The sequence below is a fragment of the Triturus cristatus genome, chromosome 7 (genome assembly GCF_964204655.1).
Source record: "Triturus cristatus chromosome 7, aTriCri1.1, whole genome shotgun sequence".
NCBI classification, from domain to species: Eukaryota; Metazoa; Chordata; class Amphibia; order Caudata; family Salamandridae; genus Triturus; species Triturus cristatus.
In genome coordinates this window covers 1,000,306,051-1,000,332,070 of record NC_140590.1, presented here as the reverse complement: position 1 = coordinate 1,000,332,070, position 26,020 = coordinate 1,000,306,051, and the positions used below count along the sequence as shown (strand labels likewise).

At 44.6% G+C, this 26,020-nt stretch overlaps 1 protein-coding gene across 2 annotated transcripts in view; it reads left to right on the top strand.

The window, feature by feature from the left end:
• ACSL6 (acyl-CoA synthetase long chain family member 6) overlaps nt 1-26,020 on the top strand; it is a 410,748-nt gene that overhangs the window by 54,906 nt on the left and 329,822 nt on the right. The window lies entirely within an intron of this gene.

Sequence of the window (26,020 nt, the reverse complement as noted above, 5' to 3'; positions counted from 1 at the left end):
TATCCACCGGAAAAAGGACGTGTTTTCCTTAATTATATGCTAATAAAGTAAAAGCCAGTAGTAAAGTTAACTGCACGTCTTCGCCTATCTGGACGAGGGGCCGTAGCCCCATCTCGCAGGCCCCGAAGACAGGTGTGGATCGGTTTGCGGCAGCGGCCCTATGGTGGCCGCGTTTTTTAATTTTCGCAGGGTAGTTTCCCACGGCCAAACTCTATTGGTCAAGGAGGGCGGCGGGGTTACCTGGGGGTCATGCAGGGGCAGCTCTTAAAAGGCGATATCTCGACTTGAGAGTTCCTGCTGCCCGCCTGCCACTGACGACCCCAAAACGGTTTGTCAACGTGGGGCATCACAAATCCGAGCGCAGGCGGATTCAAGATATGGCTGTTTTTTTTATTACCCGGGGCAGGGATGACACAGCATGGTTATTAAAGAAGTGCGGGTGGCATCTGCTACCGCAATTGTCCCTGGCCCTGAAGGGCAACCCGTGATAAGCCCCGCGGGAGTGGGGGTGGATGATGGCTGCGCCAGGGGACCAAGGTGTTGCCCGGCCTAATCCCCCCGATTGGGTGCCAGGGGGTGTCCCTTCATTGGGTTGCTCTGGCATGGATGTTTCTTTTAGGGGTCAGCTGTGGAGTTGACCCTTGTTCCCTCACCTTTGGGTGAGTGGAAGGTGCGCCTTGTAAACGATGCCCCGAGGAGCCGTGATGTGGTAAGCATGACTCCTAATGGAGTGTGAGAATATTGTATTCCTTTTTGCTGTATATGTTTATCAAAATGTTATGTAATATTAAAACAACTTTTGAATTTCTGTTTAACGTTGTGTTTATGAAGTATAATAAATACGGCCAGGGAATGCTGACATTTCTCTAACGCAAGTACAGTTGTCTGGCTGGTTTTAATTGGAAGGAATGGCTGTATGTTTGGGGGGTGGCAATGTCTGTTTCCTTCACAGCACATCAGTCTCATAACGGTCCCTCACCTGTGGATGAGGGGTCGCATCCCCACCTTGCTGGCCCCGAATACAGTTGCAGGCTGGTGTGGACGGGTTTGCGGCGGGGCCTGATGGTGGGCGCGTTTTAGAATTTTCACGGGGCAGTTTCCCGCGGACAATCTCCATTGGTCAAGGGGGGGGGGGGTGCGGCCGGGTTACCTGGGAGTCATGCAGGGGCAGCAGGACAGCGCTTAAAAGGCGCTATCTCGACTTGAGAGTTCCTGCCGCCTGCCTTCCACATACGTCAACGCCGCCCGTGAGCACCCGAGCACCCGACCGTTATGAGATACCGGTCTCATAATGGTCCCTCACCTGTGTGTTTCACCACGATGAAATTATTCGCCTATAAGGAACACTTACTAGCTGGGTAATGCAGCACAAGGATCATGTAACATTTACTTTGGCTACTGAAATATGGAAAAGGATTTGGACAAGTATTGAATATTTACCATTTTGGAACTGGCATGTGTTTTTCAAAGTTTGGATATTAAAAGGGTATGTTTAACTGTTAGAAAAGTAGCTGACTCATTGTTTCTAACAACAAATATTTTTGCGAATTTCAAAATGTTTCTAATTTGTCCATTAAACATTAAAGGGCCTGTGTTTGCATTATTGATTCCCTCACAACACAAAATGAAGGAGTATGAGAAATATATGTCCCACTTCGACCTCCAACAATAAACTAGACACACACAAAAAAATGGGACTCATACGATCAGATCGCTATAATCTAATAGGGGCCGGGGAAGATACCCAGGTGTCTAAAACTGCCCTCACACACAGCACGCTTTGTCATGCTTCATCATGTTTGCAGAGTGGAGGGGTAGGGGGCTCATTATAGTTGTCCATACCACCATCCGCAGGTCTAGAATTTGACCTTTCCTTTTAATTTGGGCGGGGAGTCCATAATTAAAGTTAACTTGAGAACATCCTCTGACCATTTTTAGATCACCGCTTCTGCACCCCTTTCTTTTCACGTATGACCCCAACTTATGTACACTTTATGTGTTGTATTGTTTTCCCCCTCCCTATTGCTTCACCTCCAGCCAGTGGCATAACGATAATTGAGGGCCCCCACCCGAAAGGTATGTGGAAGGGCCCCCTCCGGACTCTATCAGGAGCTCCCTGGCCGAAGTGCAGTGCTGAGGGGGCCCCCTGGAGTGCACTGCGGGGGATGCGGGGGCCTGTGTTACGCCCCTGCCTCCAGCGTTATCTAGTGCGGAGGTGTGTTAGCAGCCCTATGATGGAGCATGACACAGCGTACTGTGTGTGAGGGCAATTTTAGACACCTGGGTATCTTCCCTGGCACCTATTAGATTATAGCAATCTGATCGTATGAGTCTTGTGCGTGTCTTTTGCATTAGTGATTGCCTGCGCGTTCTACTTAGTGTAACTTAGAGCAGAGGATCTTTTTTACTTTGGAGCACCACCTCTGAATCACTGCTGAAGCCAGAGCCACCCCTCCCCCCCAGCTATTTCTACGATTTCGATCTTGAAACAGAACACAAAGATAGAGAAACCAATATACATCAAATAAATACACAAATTATGAAATATTTTGAATAGTCCTCCAACAATATATGAACATCAAATTTTAACGGGAGTGTTGGTGCTTTTCAAAGTGTGATTTTAGTTTTAAAAGATGAAGCAAAATGTTAGATTCTACCATATAATTTTTCTTTCTCCTAATACCTATTCTCTTGTTGCTGCACACCATTACTTCAGTTGAGGCCACAAACCATCCGTACTGGAGTCTGTTTCCTTTACCTATGCTGCTTCCTCGAATCAAGCTAAGAATAGCAACTTAATTTTTAGTCTTCAATTTCAAATTACTTCACATTTACTGAGCATTTAAACTGTTTCGATATTCACTTTTTCTGTTTTATTGTATATATATTTATTGATCTGCTAACATTTATTATTTAAATGTCTTCAATTCTGCGTAAACTGGGCAGTGTTGCGAACCCTTAGGAATCTGGGGGTACCAGGTTAGGATCTGCTGGTTTAGATGCACTTTAGAGGCCTGGGTTTCAATCCCAACATCATCTTTTGTCTCATAGTTTAATTTTAGATAAAAGATGTTTGGTCCCTATGATTAGTTCCATTGTATCAGCATTCGGCCTGCCTGCCTAGATATCAGATTAATTTCCTGTCCACTTCTGAGTCAATATGAGTAGTTCCTAATGGGCTTGCTATTGAGAGAGAGGCCAGTCTTTTAACCCGTTTTCTTCCCAATCAATATTTTGTCAACTCACAACCACTTTATTGCTGCCCTTTCTACTATTTTCCTCAAAAAGGACACAAGAGGTTTGCCCTCTACTTGGCCGCTGTTTTTTTTTGGTTTGTCTTAAGCAGTAGCATTGTGTGTGCTATGATCTTATCTTTGCTAATGTTTGCCATGTGAGTCAGAGTGGATAGCACCTTCATCTGTAGTCTACTGTAAGAATCCCACCAGGTTAGGCTCTGCAGGAGATTTCAGTGAAATCCATACCTCTTTCCTCATTTCTTCCTATAATTTCTTTTACAGACTTGAAGGCTCATAGCAGTAGTTCAACATTCATAAATGTAGAATGCTAACCTCGGCCATATGGTATTTGCACTTTTGGTGTTTTTAAGTCCGGTGTCTCTTGATGCTGTTACTTAAAATCACCTGAAAATCAACACAAGCTCACTGAAGGCATTTTATAGCGCACACTGTCTGACTGAGTCTCGTTGATCTTGGAAGCCCTACGTAACCCAACAAACTAGTCTTCAGCTTTTTCATCAAATTAGTGACGGTGACAGCCTAATATCTTACATAGTGCATTACAGACCAACAGCGCATGTGCCTTGTAGGAGTGTCTACCCCATGAGGACAGATGAAACTTGAGCACTATAACAAGAGCTTTATTGTTGCCTTGGAGTCCCCTGGAGGGATATAGCCACGGTCTGAGTCTAGAGGATAGGGAGCATGAAGCATGGTAGGCAAGGGATTCGAAAATACAACTACCCTTGGGTTCCTTTCTTGCATACCCTGCTTTAATGATACAACATGTAGTATCTGATAACTTGATACCATTTCCCTGGCAAAAGCTAAGTATGCTACAGTGGTGAACTCTCCATCACAAAGTTTCATCAATAACTGTCACTTGAGTCACAGCAAGAGTACTCTTGCTCATGCTGTGTGATCCTGTGCACAGCAGTTTGCTGCGCCCATACAGTCGCTGGTACGACCTATTGTTGATGTTGATCTAATAACTAGTAGTAGCCCTTATTTTTCAAATTAATTGCACTATAATAGGTGTGTAACGCTGCTCCACACCGTGGGGGCCCCAATCTGCATAGGGGCCCAATCTTCATGGGGATCCCATTCAGCCTTAGGCGTTAGAATCTGACGTATTTCCAGGTTTATGAAACCTTGTACATCTGGGAATGCGTCAGACTCCATAGGTGTTTTGTGGGAACACCCACAGCAAAACCCATGGAATGCCCCTTTCATGCAGACTAATGTGAGAAAGGGGCCCATAATTACAAGGCTTGATGAGCCACGCAGGGTGGCTTTTTGTGTCCTTGTGAATATGGCTCAGCATTGTGCGTCACCAGAATGTCGAAAAATGTGGTGCTCCCGTGGCACAGGGTCCATGTAACTATGCCCCTAAGTGTTCAAATAGCAGCATGTTTCAAAGTGTCCATTAAGGTGTTATAGCATTTGACAGCATGTTATAGAGTTACCTAACTCATCTTGGATCCTATTCATGCATTTACAAAGTACTAGGTTTTTCCTAAAGCAGCGTAAAATAAATTGTCTAATAAAGTGTTAAGTGGCAGCATGTTGCAGATTGTCAAGATCATCTTGGATGCTGTTAATGTATTTAACAAATGTGTTGATTAATAACCCTTCAGGCTTGTTAGAAGGATGTAACACTGCGTCATTACATGTTCTTGTCTCTAGTGTCTTGAAAATTGCAATTAAAAAGTTTCTCCGTGCCCAAGAACATTTTGGACAGCAGCAAACTAGGGGCCTCATTTATAGGGCAGAGCCGCGAATTTTCTTGCCACACTGCCCTACACCAATGTGAAAGGGCAGGACTGCGTCATATTTATGAAATACAATGCATTCCTCTCCTTTCCCCCTGTGCTGGTGCCATTTTGGCAGCCGAGCACTAATGCACGCACCCTTGCACCATGGTGCAAGGGCACCTCCCTGCACAGAAACAATCCAGAGAGGCGTTTTTCTCTTTGCTTTGAATGCAGCACACATTCAAAGAGATAAAATCGAGGAGAAATAAAAATATTTATTCTTATGTCTGCTCTGAGGAGGCGTGAGGTTTTGGCACAGCCCCAGGTTTACGTGATCAAGTAAATCTGGGGCAGTGTCACAATCCAGGAGTGTTGCGTGGGAAAACCCAAAGCAACGCTCATGGAACGCCTCTTCGGTGCAGAGTAAGGCAAGGCAGTGACTTGCGCTGCTTTGCCTTTGGTCTGTATCTTTGAGGCCAGTCACCTCATAGACATGTTTGAGAGACTTGTGCTGCTGGAACATCAAAAAAAGTGACGCTCTGATGGCGCAAGCCTCTCATAAATAAACCCCAAGATGAGTAAATCTTTCTCTGTGGTGGTTGCAAAGTCTGCAGGCAGGATGAAATCTTGGATATTTCCATACTTGTTTGATTTCCCTGTCATCAAAAAGAGCAAAGCGTAAGGGCAAACATTTACTCTTAAGGCTCAGAGAAGTGAAAGATGATTAGAGGGTAATGGCGTAGTGGTCCTTGAGCAGAAAAAAAATGATCGTGGAGCTAAATTTCTGTAAGTCTTTTGCACGAGAGAGAAGAAGAATGTGCTTCTTTACGACAGCCGTAAATAAAAATTTAGGAATAGGCTGCCCCGTGGGCGATCTGTATTTAATTCATGTAGAGGTTTAGCTAGTTTAGTATGCCATTGTGTTTTTGCTTGTAATGTTGGGCTGTCAAGCTCCTGGTATGGCTTGACACAATTTATCTATCAACAGCAAAGTATGCTGCAGTGGGGGAACTCACCAGATCAAAAGTTTGTGTCAATCGCTGTCACTCGAATCACAGCAAGACTACTCCGTCTCACACTGTGTTATCCTGTGCACAGCGGCGTACGCTACCCGTATTTGTTATAGTTGATATTCATAAGTAACGACTAGTAGATGTCTTTTTTTTCAAATAAATTGTGGTATTAGGGGCGTAATGCAGCCGCCACGGCACGGGAGCCCCACTCTTCATGGGGCCCCACATTCAACCTAAGGCCTATGGATTTCTGTGAGATATAAGAGCCTCAGGGACACCCCACCACATTCTGCAGGGAGACCCCATTATTCTGTGTTATGTCACTGGTAAGACCACGGATGGGCTAAGACTAAAAAGAATGGAATATTCGTCAGTGTTCTTATGTTCACTAGCACACTTTAAGAGAAAATACAATTTCATACTAAGTTCACTTTGAAAAGCATAGGCTGCTGTTAGTTTTTATGACTGTCAGTTATAAGTGGCAACAAATGTATGGTCAGAGTACACCACTGTCCATAGTGTAAATCAGAGCGGGTACTCGTGCTGTGAATCTAGTGACTGTAAGGTATTTGGGAAGCCAGGCAGGATATCTTAAATGTGATTGGGTTAGCCACTGGCCACCAGTGCCGTGTCGGGCCTTTGATGGCTCCAAGGGCAGCATTTTGGCCTCTCTCTAATTGATCTTCTGGGAAAGATGGGAGTACTGCATACAAGAATTGACAATAATCCATCCGTGAATTGTTTAGGGCACTGACCACAGTGCCTAGTTTGTAACATAGTGAGTGTTGGTGCCCAAGGCACTGCTCAAAAGACAGCGGCCAGTGCTATTAAATGTCCGGGGGCCGAATATTAAGGCTGCGTAGTCCTGAATCCACCTCATGCCCGCTTTAATCCACTGACAGACACCTGGCGTGGCCAGTGCAGGTAAGAGTGGTGGGGCAGGGCAAGGGCGGGGGTGGAAGTCAACAGATGACGGACGGGAAAATAAAATAAATAAAACCACTTATCTTGCGACAATGCAGCGAGCACAAGGTAAGTGATTTTCTTTATTTTTGTATTTTATTTTTCCTATTCCGTCGTCTGTGGACTTCCCCCGCCCCACAAGCCCACAGCTCTTACCTGCACCAGCCGCGGCTGCCAGACACTCCTTGCCAACTCCTGCAGGCTTCTACTTTCTCCCTTGTTGGCGTTTTTTCTGTCTTCTTTTTCTTCTTCTTTTCCGTATGTGTGTTTTCTCCTCTCTTGCTCTCAGGGAACATCTGATAAGGAAAAATAAGTACAGGTCGGCCCCTGCAAAAATTGGTGCCGGTGGGACCTGCTGCAACCACCGGCTCAAATTAAGCACTGATAGTAATCCAGTCATGAGTTGTATACGAAAGTGAGCTCTACAATAATTCAGCCGATAGCTGTGTAAGGCACTGACCACGCGTAAAAGAAGAGGCCCCCTACTATATGGGTGAGGTTCCTTAAGGTAGGGAAAAATCAATGAATGTAAATAATTAAAGCAACCATACTAATGATGATAAATAACAAAATATTATAAACATTAATGAATGGAAAGAACCAAGGCAGCAACAACTATGTAACAAAAATACAAAATGTCATTTATTTAAATTATTTGTAAACAATTTAGCTAAGTTGGAGATGTTAGAATCATGTGTGATGATATTCAATTCGGGAATGGTTTGATTAGGTCCTTTTCTATAAATATTGTACATTATATCAATCTTTAGATTCTTAGTAAAAATTTGTCGTGACAAATAAAGACAAGTTGTCTCGATTTAAGATTAAATACTAGGAGTATTCGTGTCGCCTTTTGTTTCTTGATACAAGTTAGTTTGATGCAATAGCGAGAGTTGAGGTGGTGTCAGACTCAATATTGAACGACGTGGAGCCTCTGGATATGGGGTTCCTGTACACGGTAGCTCCATTTAGAGCTACCGTGTACATAAAGATTGATATACAGTACAATATTTATAGAAAAAGACCTAATCAAACCATTCCTGAAATTGAATATCATCACACATGATTCTAACATCTCCAACTTAGCTAAAGTCTCCCATAAGTAAGGTCTAGATATACAGTCCATGAGCGCTCCTATTCATATAGCATCGTAGACAACATCTGGTTATTATAATCTCCTTTAATTACCTACAACAGAATCTTCATATGTTCCAACTGTGGCCGCCTTCCTGACGAAGGCACCCGTGTGTGCTGAAACGCGCGTAGAACACCACCAGTCCTTTGAATTTGTGCCACTGTGTTCTATTGGAATCTCTACCTAATATATTGTGTCTATCTATCACTTTTGTGGAACATGTTTCTATTTCAAGAATGTTTTGAGAGTGTATGAAAGTGTGATTGATGGACATGAAAGGGGGTGTATGCACATTATAGATCGCTCAATTGTTTGCAAATAATTTAAATAAATGAAATTTTGTATTTTTGTTACATAGTTGTTGCTGCCTTGGTTCTTTCCATTCATTAATGTTTATAATATTTTGTTAATTATCATCATTAGTATGGTTGCCTTAATTCTTTACATTAAGGCACTGACCACAACAGTTATCCAGCCACGAGTTGTTTAAGGCACTGACCACCAGATTCCCATTTTTTCTATGAAAGCAGTAGCATAGTGGCGACGTGTTGGTGTTTCAAGCACTTTCAGGTCATGCATATCATACTAGCACTCTACAATCACATTAGGAGCACGGATTTCATGGTCCCAATGCATTAAAATGTATGGAAATCGCACGTCCCAAGTTATTTGTGCTTCATACGTTCTTTGGTCTGGTGATGTTGGTGACTGAAAAGACTTTCAAAAATGGATCTCTTAGTGATATTTGGAATTCATGAAAATCTTCAACCTTATGGGGTCCCAGCCTGTAGTTGCATGGCCTCGTCTGTGCCCCGCCCTCCTTTTTTAATGCATATGCAGCTGGCAAACTAAGGGGCATATTTACAATATTTTGTCATAGGGCAGCACCGCAAGCCTTCTAGCTGCGCTCCCTAAAGAAAAGAGCAGAAATGCGCTGTATCTAAATGCTGCGTAATGGTGTGCGCAGATTTATTATCACTATTTTAGAAATTCCACTTTTAGAAGTGGGCATTTCCGTGTGCAATGTGTCTTTTTGCCTGCCTGAAGTGTATTGCATGTCTGGCTCTGGAGTGACAGGGACTGGTGAGGTGTGTGGCTCCAGAGGGGCTGGGTGAGTCAGCGCTAGGCTGAATAGGCAGATCTGCATTTGGAGTAGTGGGAGGATTAGTCCCAGAATAGGTCTGTGCCTGCCTTGTACAATGCTGGCTCTGCCCCCCCATCCTGTGCTGTGTCTGGGGCCAGGACCTACTCTAACAATTGGGACTGTTGTGATCGGTAAGCAAATGTTGGAGTGCCCCCCCAGAACTGGTTTGGACCGGGCGCAGAGCCCAGGAAACAAAGACATTTGTGGTATAAGTATGAGGGATGTGACCCCATGGAGTTGAACCTGCTTGGAACTGACATACTGGAAGAGAAGGACAGCTGGGTACCAGGAGGTGCCGCCGCTGGGGACTACCTGCTGGGTGGCTGAGAGGACTGCCCCTCTGCTAGGGGACCCTGCATGATGGCCTGCCTGGGCCCTGCCCTCTACCCCAGTGACCTCTAAGGGCCTGGGATCTAGCCCTGCAGTGCTAGGAGACTTAGCACCAGGCGAGCACGTTATCTTTGTTTTTCCCCTGCCTACTGTGTGAGGTAGCGTTGTGCCTTGAAACCAATTCCCCCCGGAGGCACCCTTGGATTTTAAAAGTGCTGCAGCACTGCAGGACCTATGGGCATTTCCTGGCAACCTCGCCGAAACTGAAAGCCAGGCATGGGTGAAGGGAAGCCAGGCAGCTGTTGTCTGGATGTGGGCGGGGCCCCAACAGCGAGAGGAAGCCGACCCTCGTGGGCTCGCATCAGCTGTAGGCCGCCAGAGTGCAACAGCAAGAGGGAATCACGGCAGGAGCCTACACCTTGTTTGTGGGCCGAAGAAGGGAGAGACTAAACCAGGAGCTGAAGAGCTCCACTGGCGTCTGGCGGCAGGTGGGATTCAGCGAGGGAGGCCGCGCCCCCCTCTTCATGCCACCGCACCAGAGCAGCTGCCCCCCTGGATGCAGAGACCGGCCCGCGAGCACTTAGAACACAGGGTGAGTCCCAGGGATTCGGCTTCACCCAAGACGCGGGTGAGCGTGCTGGAAACCGGGGCTGGAGAGGAAGGTGCTCTGGAGGCCGGAAGACAGGCCAAGGTTGCCTGGTTGTGGGAGGGGCCGCAATAAGTGCGGGTCTGGCGGAGACCTCGCTCTGTGTTCTGCAGCAGAGAGCTGTTACCGGCCACATCGAGAAGCCCCGGTGAGTGGGGCAGGCAAGGCACACTGTGGGTACTGATTTCTCACAGCTGTTCCGCCCGATCGCGGCAGCTGCAACATGGGGGCATTCCATTTCTAAGAGGAGACATGGGTGAGTTGCACCCGCCCCCCTAATTACTCTGCGGATCTTTTGGGGGCATTGTTTTGGCTGCACCTGCAGCTAGGGGGCTAGTCGAAGCCCCATGTCATATGGACACAAGAGTAGGCAGAACCCTTGCTTTCGAGAAAAGGCATTGAAGGGTGAGCCCAGGACAGTGTACCCGCTTGAGAGTGTCCTGATTTGGCGACGACGACACTGCGGGGTAATATGCCTATTGATGAGCTTAGGTTCCCAAAGGGTGCTCAGTAAGGATGGAACCCTGATTTATAGATAAAGTATTTATGCTAAGTGCTACTGTGGTGCACTGCTAATGTAGGATGTATGCCTACTGTGATTTATGCCTAATATGTTTACCAGTAGTTACTGGTGGTTTTATTGCTTGGATGTGCTAATGGTTCTGACAGTGGCCCAATTGGCCCTGTCATGTATATAATCCCCTGTAAAGTGATACTAAGTGCCAGGTGACACAGTGTACATATGTGATTACGTTCTAATGTGTTAATGAGTAATACAAAGGCTATTTTTGACATAACCTTGTGTGTGTCGCTGCTGTATGTGTGTGTTGCGCAAACGCTTTACACATTGCCTCTGGGAAAAGCCTGACTGCTTGTGCCAAGCTACCAAGGGGGTGAGCAGGGGTTATCTTCAGTGTGTAACTCCCTTGCCCTGACTAGAGTGGTGGTTTCTACCTGGCTTAGGTGCTTGCCCTAGCCAATCTGAAATCCCATTTCTAACAATTACACCACTGCAATTCACTTTGGATCACAACCCATGTAGCCTGCCGTAACCACTGCCACAACATATAAGGTTTCGCATAGCACACATAACGTGTCTAAGGACCATAAATAACTCATTCTACTATCACCTATTTTAATGGTACTCTAGATACCTGACCTCCCTTGGAAGGAGGGAAGGTGAGTAAGACTTTTAAGGTTTTAGTGTCGTCACTCACCACTCACCTATCTCTCTGCCTGCCAATCTGCATGCATGCCATTCTGTGAGCTGCAACCTGTGTATGTGTGTGTTGCATGATATCTGTGTGTTTATCAGTATGTGTGCGTGTGTGTGTGTAAACCGTGTAAATATATACCTTACTGAGGCACATTGAAAACTGGGTAAATATGTGCACTGCTGCGGCATTGTGAATAAGTAACAAACATATGCATGACTGCGGTATAGAGGAACCCTGGAAAAATATGTGCATTCGTGCAGTATTGTTGAAACCTGGCAACTCTGTGAATTACGAGTGCAATGGATTGAGTAGGATGTCCTGGTATGGGGCATTATATTTTATCCTTTTGGCTGGGATGTATTAAAAGTTTGTTCTGGCTGGTCCTATTAATATGTATTACCTGCATGAGCGAAATCATATGGTGACACCTATATCTGATATAAATGCTGATGACGACGATGCAATATTTCCTGGTACTGTGTGCATAAGACCTGTGGATGAAATTGAGCTCTATGTACTTTTATGGGGGCTGTGTCAGTCACGGAAGCTTTTGGCGGACTGACATGGAACAATCCGTATGAAGTTCTGCAAGGCCTCTTTCCGTAGTCCTGCGGCAGTCTGTGGCTACTAGGCGATGTCCATGGGTGGTCCAGTCACTTACCATTGACGTCCACCGCCTCACTTTCTCCTGCATTCTAATTGGGTAACTAAATACTACTCTGGACTCCTACCACTCCATTGGTAGATCAGTGGAGCAGGAGAAGAGGCTAGCAATGAAATTCAGACACCGTATTCAGACACAGCATGACACGGCAATCATACACAAAAACATACATGTCCCATACCTCGTGCCTTTAGGTATATTCAGAAAAGTTAAGACACTAAAGAAAAGCAGACATCCCTCCCACCTCAGCACTGTCCCAGCATTTGAAATTGTAATCCCGAGTACCAGAAATGAAACAAAAGCCTAAATTTTATTAACAACTGATCACAGTCACTGAGTGCTCTGCCCTTGGGTAACCCGGAACAACAACAGATGTGCCAGTTACAGCTCGGTTAGTGGACTGAAAGGTGAATCTAAGCTTTCAGTGAAATATCCGCCCTTTGTCCTAATTAATGTTCCTGCAGGTCAGAGGTCAAGAGAGATGGTTTATAGGGTCCTCTATTTCGGTAGTGGTTTGCCACTGTCATTATTTTGCAGCAGTGAGGACAGCCGTAAAGACAAGTTTATCGTTCCAGTAAGACCAATCCTTCTATGAAATGTCTAACCTCCACCCACCGCCCGGTTGGGGGGGCTGCGGGGGCTCTGTATTTGGAAGGAACGCAAGTGCTGACAGACCCGCCATGATGGAATGGTGCCGCCAACCTGCTGGTACTGATTAATTTTCTCCAAAGCAGCTTCAACAATGGAGTTGGGAGCCTGTTTGGGAAACATGTCTGTTCAAAGGGCTCAGAAATCATGATTTGGCCGGCTGGCCGAAAGTGGCAGCCGCTACTTAACCGGGATGGCGGCAGGGAGTGGAAAAAATGCCACTTACCTGCATGCCGGCCTCTTCGTCACTCCAGGAGCAGAAACCCGGAAGCACCCAGGCTCCCAGACTCCCCTGGCCAAAGACGACGCTGCGTTACAACAAAGACGTTTGGACCTCGATACATAGTACAACACTATGTTTTAGATATATTTCCTCACGATTTCTACTGAATTCCGAAGGGGAACGAATCAAATATTGCAATACTTCCTAGTTTTTCAACAGTATCCACCCGGAATATTTCTCTTAAGTGGAAAATCTGATACACTATGCTCTGCCCCACTGAGTAAATGCTCATAGAATCCTGTGTGAAGGGGATACCACCAGGTTCAAATTCTGACTATAACATAATACCAATCACTGCCGGTTAGGAGTCCACAACAAATGTGTGCTAATAATATGATACAAATGATTCAAAATATGCCAGTTGAGTAGAGGCAGAGCTCACATATATCAAAGTTTTGCTGAAAATGCGAGTGCGTCAGGCTTGACCGTTGGTACTCAATAAGGTATTTGCGGCCCATTGTAACAGCAGAGAGTTTGTTGTGCCATTGACCTGCACATGACTTGTGCAGATTACCTTTCCAGGTGATGGACCACTCCTGAAATGTTCCACTCCACCCCTATCCACATCAGCACCTCTCCTACCCACAGCTTTGCCACTCCCCTTGCTGTCCTAACCCTTCCTGTAAGCACCCATTTCCACTCCTTGGAAAACCATTCCTTTTAATATATAGTATCTTTACTGTAGAGGATCTCATTGCCCTTTGTCTGCACTATACTGTAAACCCCCCATGATGTAACATGCTTTGTTGCTTTGTCACTAGATTTGTGCACTATACGTCACATACACTAGTACATCAGACACTTCCAGACTTCACATTTTGGTGGCATACTGGCGCAGTGTGAAAAATAGTCATTGCTGTGGCATTTACTACATGGCCTACATACATGTAAACAACACTGCTATGCTGGAAATCACATTGTGTACGTATGAAAATTACCACTTTCATGCCAGAATCCATACTGCAGTAAAGCGCCAGAATCCCAACATCTCCTTATGTAAAGCTTCAGTGAAGCCAGAATCAATACTGACCCAGTATGTTAAGCACCATTCCAGTGCAAACAAATGTGAGCATTTTTAACTAATACATTTAAAGGGTTGAGACGTAAAGTTTCTGGAAGGAGATATAATAACCACATTCTTATATTGAAAAAGCTAGTGCCTCCTAAACGGGTGAAGTGAATGGAGACCATAGTAAGCAACTATCGTTTTATAATCTCAGCGCCATTTTAAACCGTGTGTGCCTGTACTGTAAGTAGTTAGTCATAAGGGCCTCGCTTGACAGGAGGGGTGTCCTGCTCTGCCTGATTGTTTACCTGCCCCTGCTGAGCCTCACCTTGGGTCCATTAGCGTGGTGCTGTGGTCGCTGTCCTCTGCGTTTCCTCCCTCCCGCCGCCGCGTTTTCCATCGCGTGGCCGCTGTGAGGAGCAAGGAGGAGGAGGAGAAAACTACAGTTCCCAGGCTCCCCGGCCCCCAACATCCCGGAAGCAGCGTTAACATCGCCCGTGCCCGGAGGCGCTTTAAATTTGGACTCACTCCTGGTGGAACGGGTGTCCTGCTCTGCCTGATCGTTTGCCTGCCCCTGCTGAGCCTCACCTTGGGTCCATTAGCGTGGTGCTGTGGTCGCTGTCCTCTGCGTTTCCTCCCTCCCACCGCCGCGTTTTCCATCGCGTGGCCGCTGTGTGGAGCAAGGAGGAGGAGGAGAAAACTACAGTTCCCAGGCTCCCCGGCCCCCAACATCCCGGAAGCAGCGTTAACATCGCCCGCGCCCGGAGGCACTTTAAATTTGGACTCACTCCTGGTGGAACGGGTGTCCTGCTCTGCCTTATTGTTTGCCTGCCCCTGCTGAGCCTCACCTTGGGTCCATTAGCGTGGTGCTGTGGTCGCTGTCCTCTGCGTTTCCTCCCTCCCGCCGCCGCGTTTTCCATCGCGTGGCTGCTGTGAGGAGCAAGGAGGAGGAGGAGAAAACTACAGTTCCCAGGCTCCCCGGCCCCCAACATCCCGGAAGCAGCGTTAACATCGCCCGCGCACGGAGGCGCTTTAAATTTGGACTCACTCCTGGTGGAACGGGTGTCCTGCTCTGCCTGATTGTTTGCCTGCCCCTGCTGAGCCTCACCTTGGGTCCATTAGCGTGGTGCTGTGGTCGCTGTCCTCGGCGTTTCCTCCCTCCCGCCGCTGCGTTTTCCATCGCGTGACCGCTGTGAGGAGCAAGGAGGAGGAGGAGAAAACTACAGTTCCCAGGCTCCCCGGCCCCCAACATCCCGGAAGCAGCGTTAACATCGCCCGCGCCCGGAGGCGCTTTAAATTTGGACTCACTCCCGAGTCGCGGTCTCGCGCGCGGGCTCCGCCGGGCTAAGCCCGGGCAAAGGGCGGGCCGTCTGAGGCAGTCAGAGGACGAAGGAGGTCGGGCCGGGCCAACCCTCTTGGACTTGCAGTTCGTGGCTACAGGACATGTAAAGTATCGAGTTATTTGCATTTGCTAGTTATAATTAGTGCATCGTGTTATTGGTGACACTGTCTGTAAAGGAGTTCCCCTATACCTTCTCTGGTCATGGTTAGGCGGGGAGCCAAAGTTCTAGCTGATTCAGCATGTAATACCATCGACACTTACCTAGTAAAAGCAGTTAGTGCTCTTACTCAAGAAATAGATCGGACAGAAAAAAGACTATCTATGAGTTCAAGCGCACTACTACCAATTGCCCAAGGTAACCTCAGTGATACTACCACACACAACGCCGAAACACCTATAGCCTCGATTACTTTAGAAAGAGAGGTTGTAAATGGTAGTACTCAGTCGATACTGTCGAATACCCCCAGATTATCTGCCATAGACAATAGCCCTGCCCCATTAATATCTCCACTAGTAAACCAAAAAGGGGCGCGGAAAAAAATTACAGGGCAGAGTACCATGCCTAAGAAAAAGGGAAAAAAATTACCTTTAATAGAGAACAAGGTTACCACACGTACATGGGCTAAACAAATTGCGGTGGAAACCCCTAGCATGGAAGCAATTTTCGACAAATTAGTCGAGCTTATTAGGCCATTGCATGAAAAAGTGGACAATTTAGCCAGGGAGGTCCACAAATTGTAAGGATCTATTGATAAAATTGGGATGCAAGATTCACAGATAATAGGCGCAGAAGGACAAATTATAACAGAGGGTACTGTTGTTGGGAATGCTGGTATAACTAATGTGCCCAAAAGTAAGCTTCCCACTAGTCAGCTTTGGGGTGACTTAGTCATAAGTTCGCAGTTACCTACAGTAGGGAATACAATAGCAAGTGAGAATCAGGGTGGGCAATCCAATACAAAAACCTTACCAATTGAACAAACACGTAAGGATAAGGAAGTACATACGATTACATCAAACACCAGTAAGCCCCCTCCTTGCATTAACCTACCCCCGGAATGTAGCGCGTATGTAGCAGTGCTGGTTAATATCCCTAAATTAAAAAATGGGCAAGTAGAGAACCATGATCAATTGAAGAATAAAATCCTTCATTGGTTGTCAAATAATTGCAACTTTCCCATGGAAGGGACCAGCCAGATTATATTAGTGCAAAGAGTGGGATGGGTAGGTCCCCTTAGAAAAAACATCGAAGGTGAGTGCGTCATAATACATTTTAAAACCTGTCTATGGGCCAAAAACACGCTTATAAATGCGCCATTACCATCAGCCTGGGAATTTAACACCACCTTATTACCATTAGGCTATTTTTATCGGCATTTACTAGAACCCAGCTACCCAAGTAACACCGGTTTTGTAAAAACCCCGAGACCCCGTCATAATTTCTGTATCCCAACATATAACAGATTTCAGATCTTTGAATCCCTGGAGGATATTGATTGACATATTTCGCTAAAAAACCCAATACAGGTCAATTACCCTATAAGGCCTATATTAAGTGTCGAATCTAATGAACGGAAGGGAGAAACGAGCCATGGCAATCAGGATACCCGCTATTTACCTAATATAGTAGCTGCTCAAGTACCCCTTACATCTGAACTTAATGCAGCAGTAGTCGATAGTGCAAGTGAAGGATTTAATCCTACCGGGACCATAGCAAAGCTATCTACGGCAGATACCCTTTTAAACTCTGAATCTATTGAAGATGCGTCAAATGGCTATACAGTTGCTAACTGTGACTTTAATCCAGCTTACAGTGTCGTCACATGGAACATTGCAGGTTTAAACAGCAAACTGGACTCCCCCTTTTGGAGTGACTTCATTAATATAGGCTACGATATAATATGCCTTCAAGAAACCTGGTGTGAAGAGCCTATTTTTGTTGAGGGATATTCCTCATACTGTTTGAATGCGGTCAGCTCAACTGCTGGCAGGGCTAAGGGAGGTCTTTTGCTTCTGCTATCTACCAAACTCAACCACTGTAAAATTAAGAGTTGTGTTCCAGTGGATGTCTACTCTCAGGTATTACGTTTAGAGTTTGATAAAGGCAAAGATTTAGTACTGATTAATTTTTATAACAACATTTTTACTGCTGATAGAGGTAAAATCCTGATTCAGTTGGAAAAAGAAATTGAGAGGACTCAGGTACTATCAGGCTGCCAGTCGATCATTCTTTGGTTGGGCGACTTTAACATAAGCCCATGTCTTTATGCCATGAACAACCTGTGTGGGTTAAGAAGGGAGTGTGGAAACACGGAGGAAGTTGACTATTTACACTTTCCACACTGTGCATATGGTATGGCTTTAAACAAGATGTTAGCCAAGTTTGACTTGGACATGTTAAGTTGTATGGAAAATAGGGAAAACACTAACTGCCCAACTTTTACAGGAAGAGGTGCTAATTCTTACATTGACCACATCTTACTTTCTATAACACTCCTTATTCCAATTTATGGGTTAATGAGCAAACACTAAGCGATCACAATAGTATTTCTATATCATTGCATTGTTGGGGTAACAAACAAAAGGACGTTAACAACCATATCAATTATGTTGAAGCCGTAAGACCAAATGGAATGAGGATTAGGTGGTCGAGGATTGTTCCACATAAATTATTGCAGGAGGTGCTAAGAAAATGTAACAAGGAGATAGATTATTGTCTTGGTGAGGAGGTGAATTCGCATAATGTACTTAACAACTTACTTATAATTAATGAAACAATAGATAGTCTACTCACTAAAACACACAAGGGAAAAAAAGAAATTAATACGGGTTGGTTCGACAAAAGTTGTACTCATGCCTTGCATGACTTAAAACAAGCTTTGAGTACTAAACCACGAAACCCTACTAGTATTAAAAACTGTTGTGCCAATTACAAAACATCTCTCGTTAAGAGGAAAAGAGCCCTACAAGAAGAGGCCTGGAACAACCTCAACCTAGCGGTAGACACAAATGATAGCAAACTATATTGGGAAACTATAAATAGCCCCTTTTTTAAAAATGATAGTGTGCCTGAAATAACCTCGCACGTAGATTGTAATTCATGGATGCAACACTTTTTAAATATTTTTTATCCTGATAGGCTAGTTTTAGATTTTACACAGGACAACGATCATACATGGCCAAGATTACCTTTAATTATAAGTCTTGATGAGGTCTACGAGGGTCTAAGCAATAGTAAAGGCGGTAAAGCACCCGGCCCAGACGGGGTCCCGCTGGATTTATACAAATCCGAATTACATTTATGGGCCCCCATTTTGACTAGATTTTTTAATGCAACTGTGGAGGGTCAGTTACCTATTTCTTGGGGCAGTCTTTGATTATTCCCCTTTTCAAAAAAGGCTCCAAGTCTGAGGCAAGCAATTACCGCCCTATTTCCCTATTGGATTCCTCTATAAAAATCATGAGTAGAATAATTTTAAAAAGACTTGAAACCTGGGCCGCGGACAATTCGATTTTATCAAAGGCACACTATGGCTTCAGAAAAGGTCTGGGGACATTGGAGCAGTGCGTTAATCTTGACCTCCTCATTCGTAAATACACCGTCGCTAAGGAAGGTAACATGTTCCTCTGTTTCGCAGACCTGAGTAGTGCCTTTGATCTTGTAGACCATGAAATCCTATGGGATATTCTGTTAGAACTCGGTGCCCCAAAGGAGTGCGTATATTTTTTGGCACGGCTCTATTCTGGATTATCATGTAAAGTTTGTGATGGTCCTTTGGGGGAATGCACACACTTTTTTAAAGTTGCTAGAGGTGTACGACAGGGCTGTGTCTTGGCACCATTTTTATTTTCATTATTTATTAATCAAATTGATTCAATTTTAAGTAAATTACCCTCAGATGCCCCTATGATTGATGGAAGTGCCATCCCAATTTTATTATACGCAGATGATGCTGTACTTTTATCACGAACACAGATCGGTTTACAACGTCTTATAGACAGATTTGTGTTATTTATTAAAGATAGGAAACTGGTAGTCAACAAAACTAAGACTTTTGCTATGACTTGTGGTAGGAAGGTAAAATCAAAATCTACCTTCTACATTGATAAAGATAAGATGCAAACGGTCAATAGATTCTGTTATCTAGGGATAACATTCTCTGGAGACGGGAAATGGACACACGAGGATGAGAATGTGAGATTGAAGATGAACAGAAACACCAGTAGTATTTTTAGATTTGCAGCCAAATTGGGGCAAAGGAGGATAAAAGAAATGTTGGCCATTTATAAAGCCAGGTGCGTCTCTTCGGCACTGTATGGGGCTGGGGTGTGGGGTCACCATCAGGTTAATTTTTTACAGAATGATGAAAACAAGTTTTTGAAAAAGTTACTATGTGCCCCCCCCCTCAGCTTCAACTTTATTAACTCACAAGGAGGTCGGTATTGACTTTATTATGGATTTAGCCGCATTACGCCCATTATTACTCTGGCGCTCCATCTGGTCTAAAACTGAGACAATATTCACACAATCAATCATCAAAGACTGTTTGAGGCTCGACAATTTATCACGTATACCATGGTTGAGCCATATTTTCTACTGGTTTAAACTCTTATATGATTGTAACATTTGTTTGAACCCAGAAGTAGCTTCATTGATACCAAAGAAAGATCTAAAACTGAGGTTTCTAGCATACAAGAATGTGGCTAGAGAGAGTCAGTCTAGTAATTTAATAACCATAGCATCTTACAATGATTTGAATTTGAGGAAAGGTTTTCAGGCTTATCTTACGACTGTGACACGTAATTCCCATCGATTTGTCCTAACCCGTTTAAGGCTCGGGATTGTCCATCACTTAGTTTCATTCCCTCACATGAAAATCAAATCCAATACACTGTGCCCTTGCGATAACGTTTCAAAGCAAAGTTGCTGTCACTTTTTATTGTTCTGCAAATTTTATTGTTATTTTAGGAAGTTTTATCTTAAACCTATCTTTTTAAAATACAATGTTCGGTCCACAAAATTAGCAATGAAGCTTTTAATAACTCTGGAAAGCCCTGATATATGTTTTTTTGTTGCATCATATGTGTTAAAGTGTATAAACATAAGGAAGTCTATAATTTGTTCCGCTTAGCTTCCATTGTTTTGCGTATTTTGCACATTTAGTATGTACCGCTTGTACCCTTTTATGCATTTTAAATTCTGAGTTGTCCATGGATGCATAACGCACTTTAAAATTGCCTCTTCACTCAGCACTTTTGTACAGTTATAATGTACTCGTCACTTTACGCAGAATTTGCACTTTGTTAATTAATTCTAATGAAGTACTGTTAGTAACCCTCTTACGCTTCCCTTTTAAGTTTTGAGTTGTCTACGGATGCATATCGCACTTTAATATTGCCTTTTTGCACATAGTATTTTACGCATAGTTTTAATATACTTGTTATTCCATACTGATTTTTGCATTTGTCAAAACAACTCTTATGGATTACCAGTTTGGTATGACAATGGTTGAATTTGTATATATATAAATGTATAGTGCCTATTGTATAAGACATTTTGGCCCGCTACGTATTTTAAGTTTTTCTTTATTACCTGTCTTGCTTATATGGTTGTATTTTACATACCGAATAAAGCTTTTGACTTGACTTGACAGGAGGCCGGTAGAGTTTGTCTGTAAAGGTGTGAACTCCTTGAGAGACACAAGGAAGCAGTAAAACAGTACGCACCCTAAAGGTGTTTCCCCACAAGATGCCAGGAATCTGGCTAGAGAGTAAACACCTTAAACCTCTCAATGCCTACCTCTGACACAGGGGCACTTACAATGTCGGCCACTTACACAGTACAATGCACATGGAACTGTCACTATCATAGATGCTACTGTGACCCAACTCAGTACTCTCAGTATATCGGTCAGAAAAAGATGAGAAACCGAGTCCACTCGCCCTGGTTCCAGTCCTTGCACTTAAAATGTCGGAGTCGTTCGTAAGTGCTCGACTCCGTGGGGCTAGCTTAGCGACTTCGGCATTGTTTCCCTTACACGTTAGTAGCCATGAAAGCACACTCGTGTTCGGAAATACGATTGTTACAGTAAGCGTTCTTCTTTAACTATTTCAGTTGGCTGTCCATGGTCAAGTAACACAAGGTGAGTTCTTGAAGCTCTGACAATGCTCTCTCTCTCCATTGGTCTGTGCCGGAAAAGGCCTGAAAACTAATGATACGCAGTCACGTGACTCTCTTTAAACCAGTTACACTTTTCAATGTAATATGTTTATAAATGCTGAGTGATAAGTTTTTAGTTAGAGGGCTGTAGCGCCATCAGACGTGCAGAAGGGCACTTTGATGGCCACTCTTGTCTTACTGCTTCGGCTCCCTTCATCCCCGCCGCCCCCTTTGGCGTGTGCGCGCGGACACAACGCACAACGGAGTTCCCTCCTGAACAATCGGGTGAGGAGGACCCCATATTTTATTTCAGCACTCGCACTCATCCCCTCACGCATTCTTCTTATCGCCCGTTATTACCCCACGCCGTGCACGCATTCCACGACTTTCTCACTCAAGGACGGCCCCTCCTCTCACTCCTACACATGTCTAGCGCCCTTCTACAGCGTGTATGGTCCCGCGGGGCTTCGGGGTGTGTGGGGCATATACGAACCTGAGATTCTCGTTGTTATTCCACACTGTAGCCTCCCCCTCCCCCACTAGTGATATGTACAGGAAATCCGAGGAATGTGTACGTAAGGCGCCGCGAGAGCCATTGATGGACAAATTCGCTCTCCGCGGCCAGGTGCTGAACCGAGACAAGGCACCGGCGAGAGCAACGACTACACCGGAAAGACTTTCAAAATGACAAAATTCGCAGACAGCAAAACACTGCGGAATGAACTACTGCACGGTTCACGATGGCCTCCAGTTCACAGGGTGCAGTGCACCTAAACAAACTATAATCGGTCTGTCTAAACCCAGCTGCGCCGTCACCAGGCAACGACGCTGCGTCGTCCCTCTGGCTTATCCACGTGCGTTCAGCGAGCCCATGAAGAAACGCATCGCGCGCGCTCCAAACCAATGACGAGGAGGGGAAAACAACATAACTGTTTAAGAGGCTGCAGCAGCAGATATGTGTGAGTGATATCCAGATTAAAGGTTCGAATCCTGGTATGGCTGACTTAGACTATTCACTTCCCAGTCGTCGATAAAAGGACAATTTGAGGTGGCTGTCGGGCATGCTCGTTAGTACCCTCTAGCTAGCAGATGCTGAAACTGATTCAGGCAGGCACTGGGGTTATGTGTTCATTAACTCCTGTTCCTAAGCATTAGCACACGATGGAATGTTCAGGCCCTGCCAGGCAGTCAGAAGGGTAGGCCGGCTTGTGCAGAGCTTCAATTTGGAATGAAGAAGGGGGGAGGTGAAAAAGGACAAGGCCAAACAAGCGTAACCAGGAGTCCTTTCCAAGAGGGGTGGCCTATGTAATTAAGGGTGTAGCTTAAAACATATGAATTAGAATACTATGCTTCCCACTGTAAGATACCCAACCATTTTTGAAGGCTTTTCTGTGAGTTTTATGTTATTGCATCCATTCATACATTTTTTTTGTTGAAACATTTTTTATTGTTTTCCAACACAACAAGACAATAATCAACTCTCAATCCCCACCCGTCCAGGAAATACCACACACGTAACAGCATCCCCGACTATCCCGAAGACGGCTCAACCTTCCCACCCGGCCCCTTACCCCCCCTCTCCCTCCCTCTCTCAGTGTGCCCCCATCTCCTACCCCGGTCCCACTTTCGATGTGTCCCCTCTCCCTGGTCAATAAAATACAGGGGCCCAGCCTCTCCCTAAACCAACAGGACCTTCCAGCTAGCCCAGCCAATAGTGCAGGCGGTCAGGGCCCGCCGTCTCGCCTCTTCTACTCCCCGTTCATTGCATCCATTCATACATATACACAGCGAAACACATTCACCAAAGATAAGCCAGCCATATTAGCTTTGCCGATGCTTGTTAGCAGTATCAGGTACATGAGTAAAAACAATGACACTGTTGGGAATAATTTGAATTGGAAATATCGTACTTATTGAAATTATGAGACTTTGAATTAAACATAAGAGATGTCTTTTGAAGGGTGAGTGGTCTTCCATGTGCATCTGTCACTCCTCATTCGCCCTTCACTCCACTTTATTCTTGCAATATATCACTCTGCCAGACACACCCTTTTTATCTCTACATCTTTCTGATATCTTTCAGCTGCATAGCATACACATTCTCTCTCTCTCTCTCTCTCTCTCGCTCTCTCTCTCTCTCTCCCCCCCCCCCCTCCCTCCCCTTCTCCCTCTCCTTCTGTTGCCCAAAAATATTGAGGACAAAAAGTTCGTCTTCATACACTTTGTATGTAAAGTCAAAAATATTGACAAGAAAAATATGGAAGACCACAATAGCATCTAAAAATGGTTGTGGGTGTTTCAAACCTCTTAACATTAGGTGATTTTACCATTTGGGTGGATACTCCCTCCACCACAACATTAGCCATTTTTTACGCTTGCTGTGATTTACTGGGTTTAAAGCTATTAATTACCAAACCTACACATTCGATGGGGAATATTTTGGATCTCAAGAAATCCACAATTCCCAATCAGCGTCAGGTGTTGGACAACTAAATCTCTATTATCAAGGAAAATGCTAAGGAGAATGCTAATCTAAAGTCATTGATCCAGTCAGCCTTAGATAAGATGGCTCCATTGCCTAGGTAAGGTAATTCCGCATACTGCCCACTGCTCCTTGGTATACACTGGAGCGGGTCATTCTGCATACTGCCCACTGCTCCTTGGTATACACTGGAACGGTTCTTTCTCCATACTACCCACTGCTCCTTGGTAAACACTGGAGCAGGCCATTATGAATACTGCCCACTGCTCCTTGGTATACACTGGAGAGGTTCATTCTGCATACTGCCCACTGCTCCTTGGTATACACTGGAGAGGTTCATTCTGCATACTGCCCACTGCTCCTTGGTATACACTGGAGAGGTTCATTCTGCATACTGCCCACTGCTCCTTGGTATACACTGGAGCAGGTCATTCTGCATATTAAAAGAGAAAAAAATCTCTGGTCCCCATTGCGCGGATTAATTTAATATTATAGAACACGCCTATTATTCTTCTGTTGTCACACTCATTCATACATACTCATAATACATTAAAAGCCTGTTTTTTGCAAAGGGTATCTCCTTCTTTATTTAAAAAATAATCCTTTTATATTTATGTAGCAATAAAATCAACAGTTGATATTTATACACAGGATCACAGAATACATTTCGATATTTCAAACAAATATTTCATAAACCTTTCATCAATCAATCTTATAATAAGATGTAAAACAAATTAATATTTAAAAACAGAAGGCCTCTTTTGTCATTCCTCCTGTCAATTGTTTAAAAATCACACTAATCATACAATGATTTTATCTGTGAATCTCTGTACATGAATAACAATTAATGCATATATCACATATTATCAAATCCCATACGAGCAATTTTAAAAACAATAAAACAAACCAATGTTCAAACAAATATAATAAAAGCAAAGTGTTGACGGGGTGTTTTGGTGGACTTGTCTTATTCTGCACCACCTTTTCACAGACTAACTCGCATTCGAGGATATTGAAAGAATAGAAGCGAGATTGTCGCCGAAGTATACTATATGGCACTGGATATTCCCAAAAGTTACTAGAATAGCAGTGGCCAGAAATTTAAAACACAAGAACACACTTCCTCATTGATGAATGGAAGGTGTGCACATACATAAAGAGTGGGATCAATAAGGATTAAAAAACGAAGAGACTACTGGTGTACCTATATCCTGGAGTTCTTTAACTATAAAGAGATTTATCTCATGCGGTTAAGACAATCAACTGCACAAAGAACATCACTGTTTTTAAAAATAAAAGCTTGTCCTGAAGAAGGTGGTGCAGAATAAGACAAGTTCATTGAAACGCTGCGTCAATACACTTCCAAGTCAAACATTGGAATGTTGGAGCAGAAGGCTTATACCAGCCATTATAAGCTCAGAGCCTCTCCATTGCCTTCAGTGGAGCTCTCAACATTCCGATGTTCTAATTCAGGAGTACCTTATGCTGTACATCTGCTATACAGATAGGTACTTCATTGTACGACTTGATGGAGCTGGTGAGGAAGCAAGACTGAACTTTCTCCAAGGAGTGAATACAGCAGCAGTTCACCTTTTGAGAGTATTTCAGATAGTACATTGCATTTATTTCTCTATTCATCCAGGCTGTCTGACCCCTGACATCTACATGCAGGCCTGATACGGAAGTATGGGCAAATACAACTGGCGAAGGGTCTTATGTGTCTTCAAGTTCAGCTACAACAGAGATGACGGAGGGCCCCCCTCTTTTCTTTGACTGCTTTTTCCACTTTACCATGTTCTGCCAGAGCTTCTGTTTGCAGGAACCCGCTCCACCGACTGTGCTGCCTGCCCTGTGTGGACTTTCTGCCAGAGCACACATAGCCAGCACGAGGTTGGGGGATCTGCAAGGCTGTGGCCCAACACCCCTTGTTAGAATGTAAGAGGTGAAAATCTTAAAAGGTGGCCGTGTCCCTCTACCCTCAGCTGCCATTATTTTTC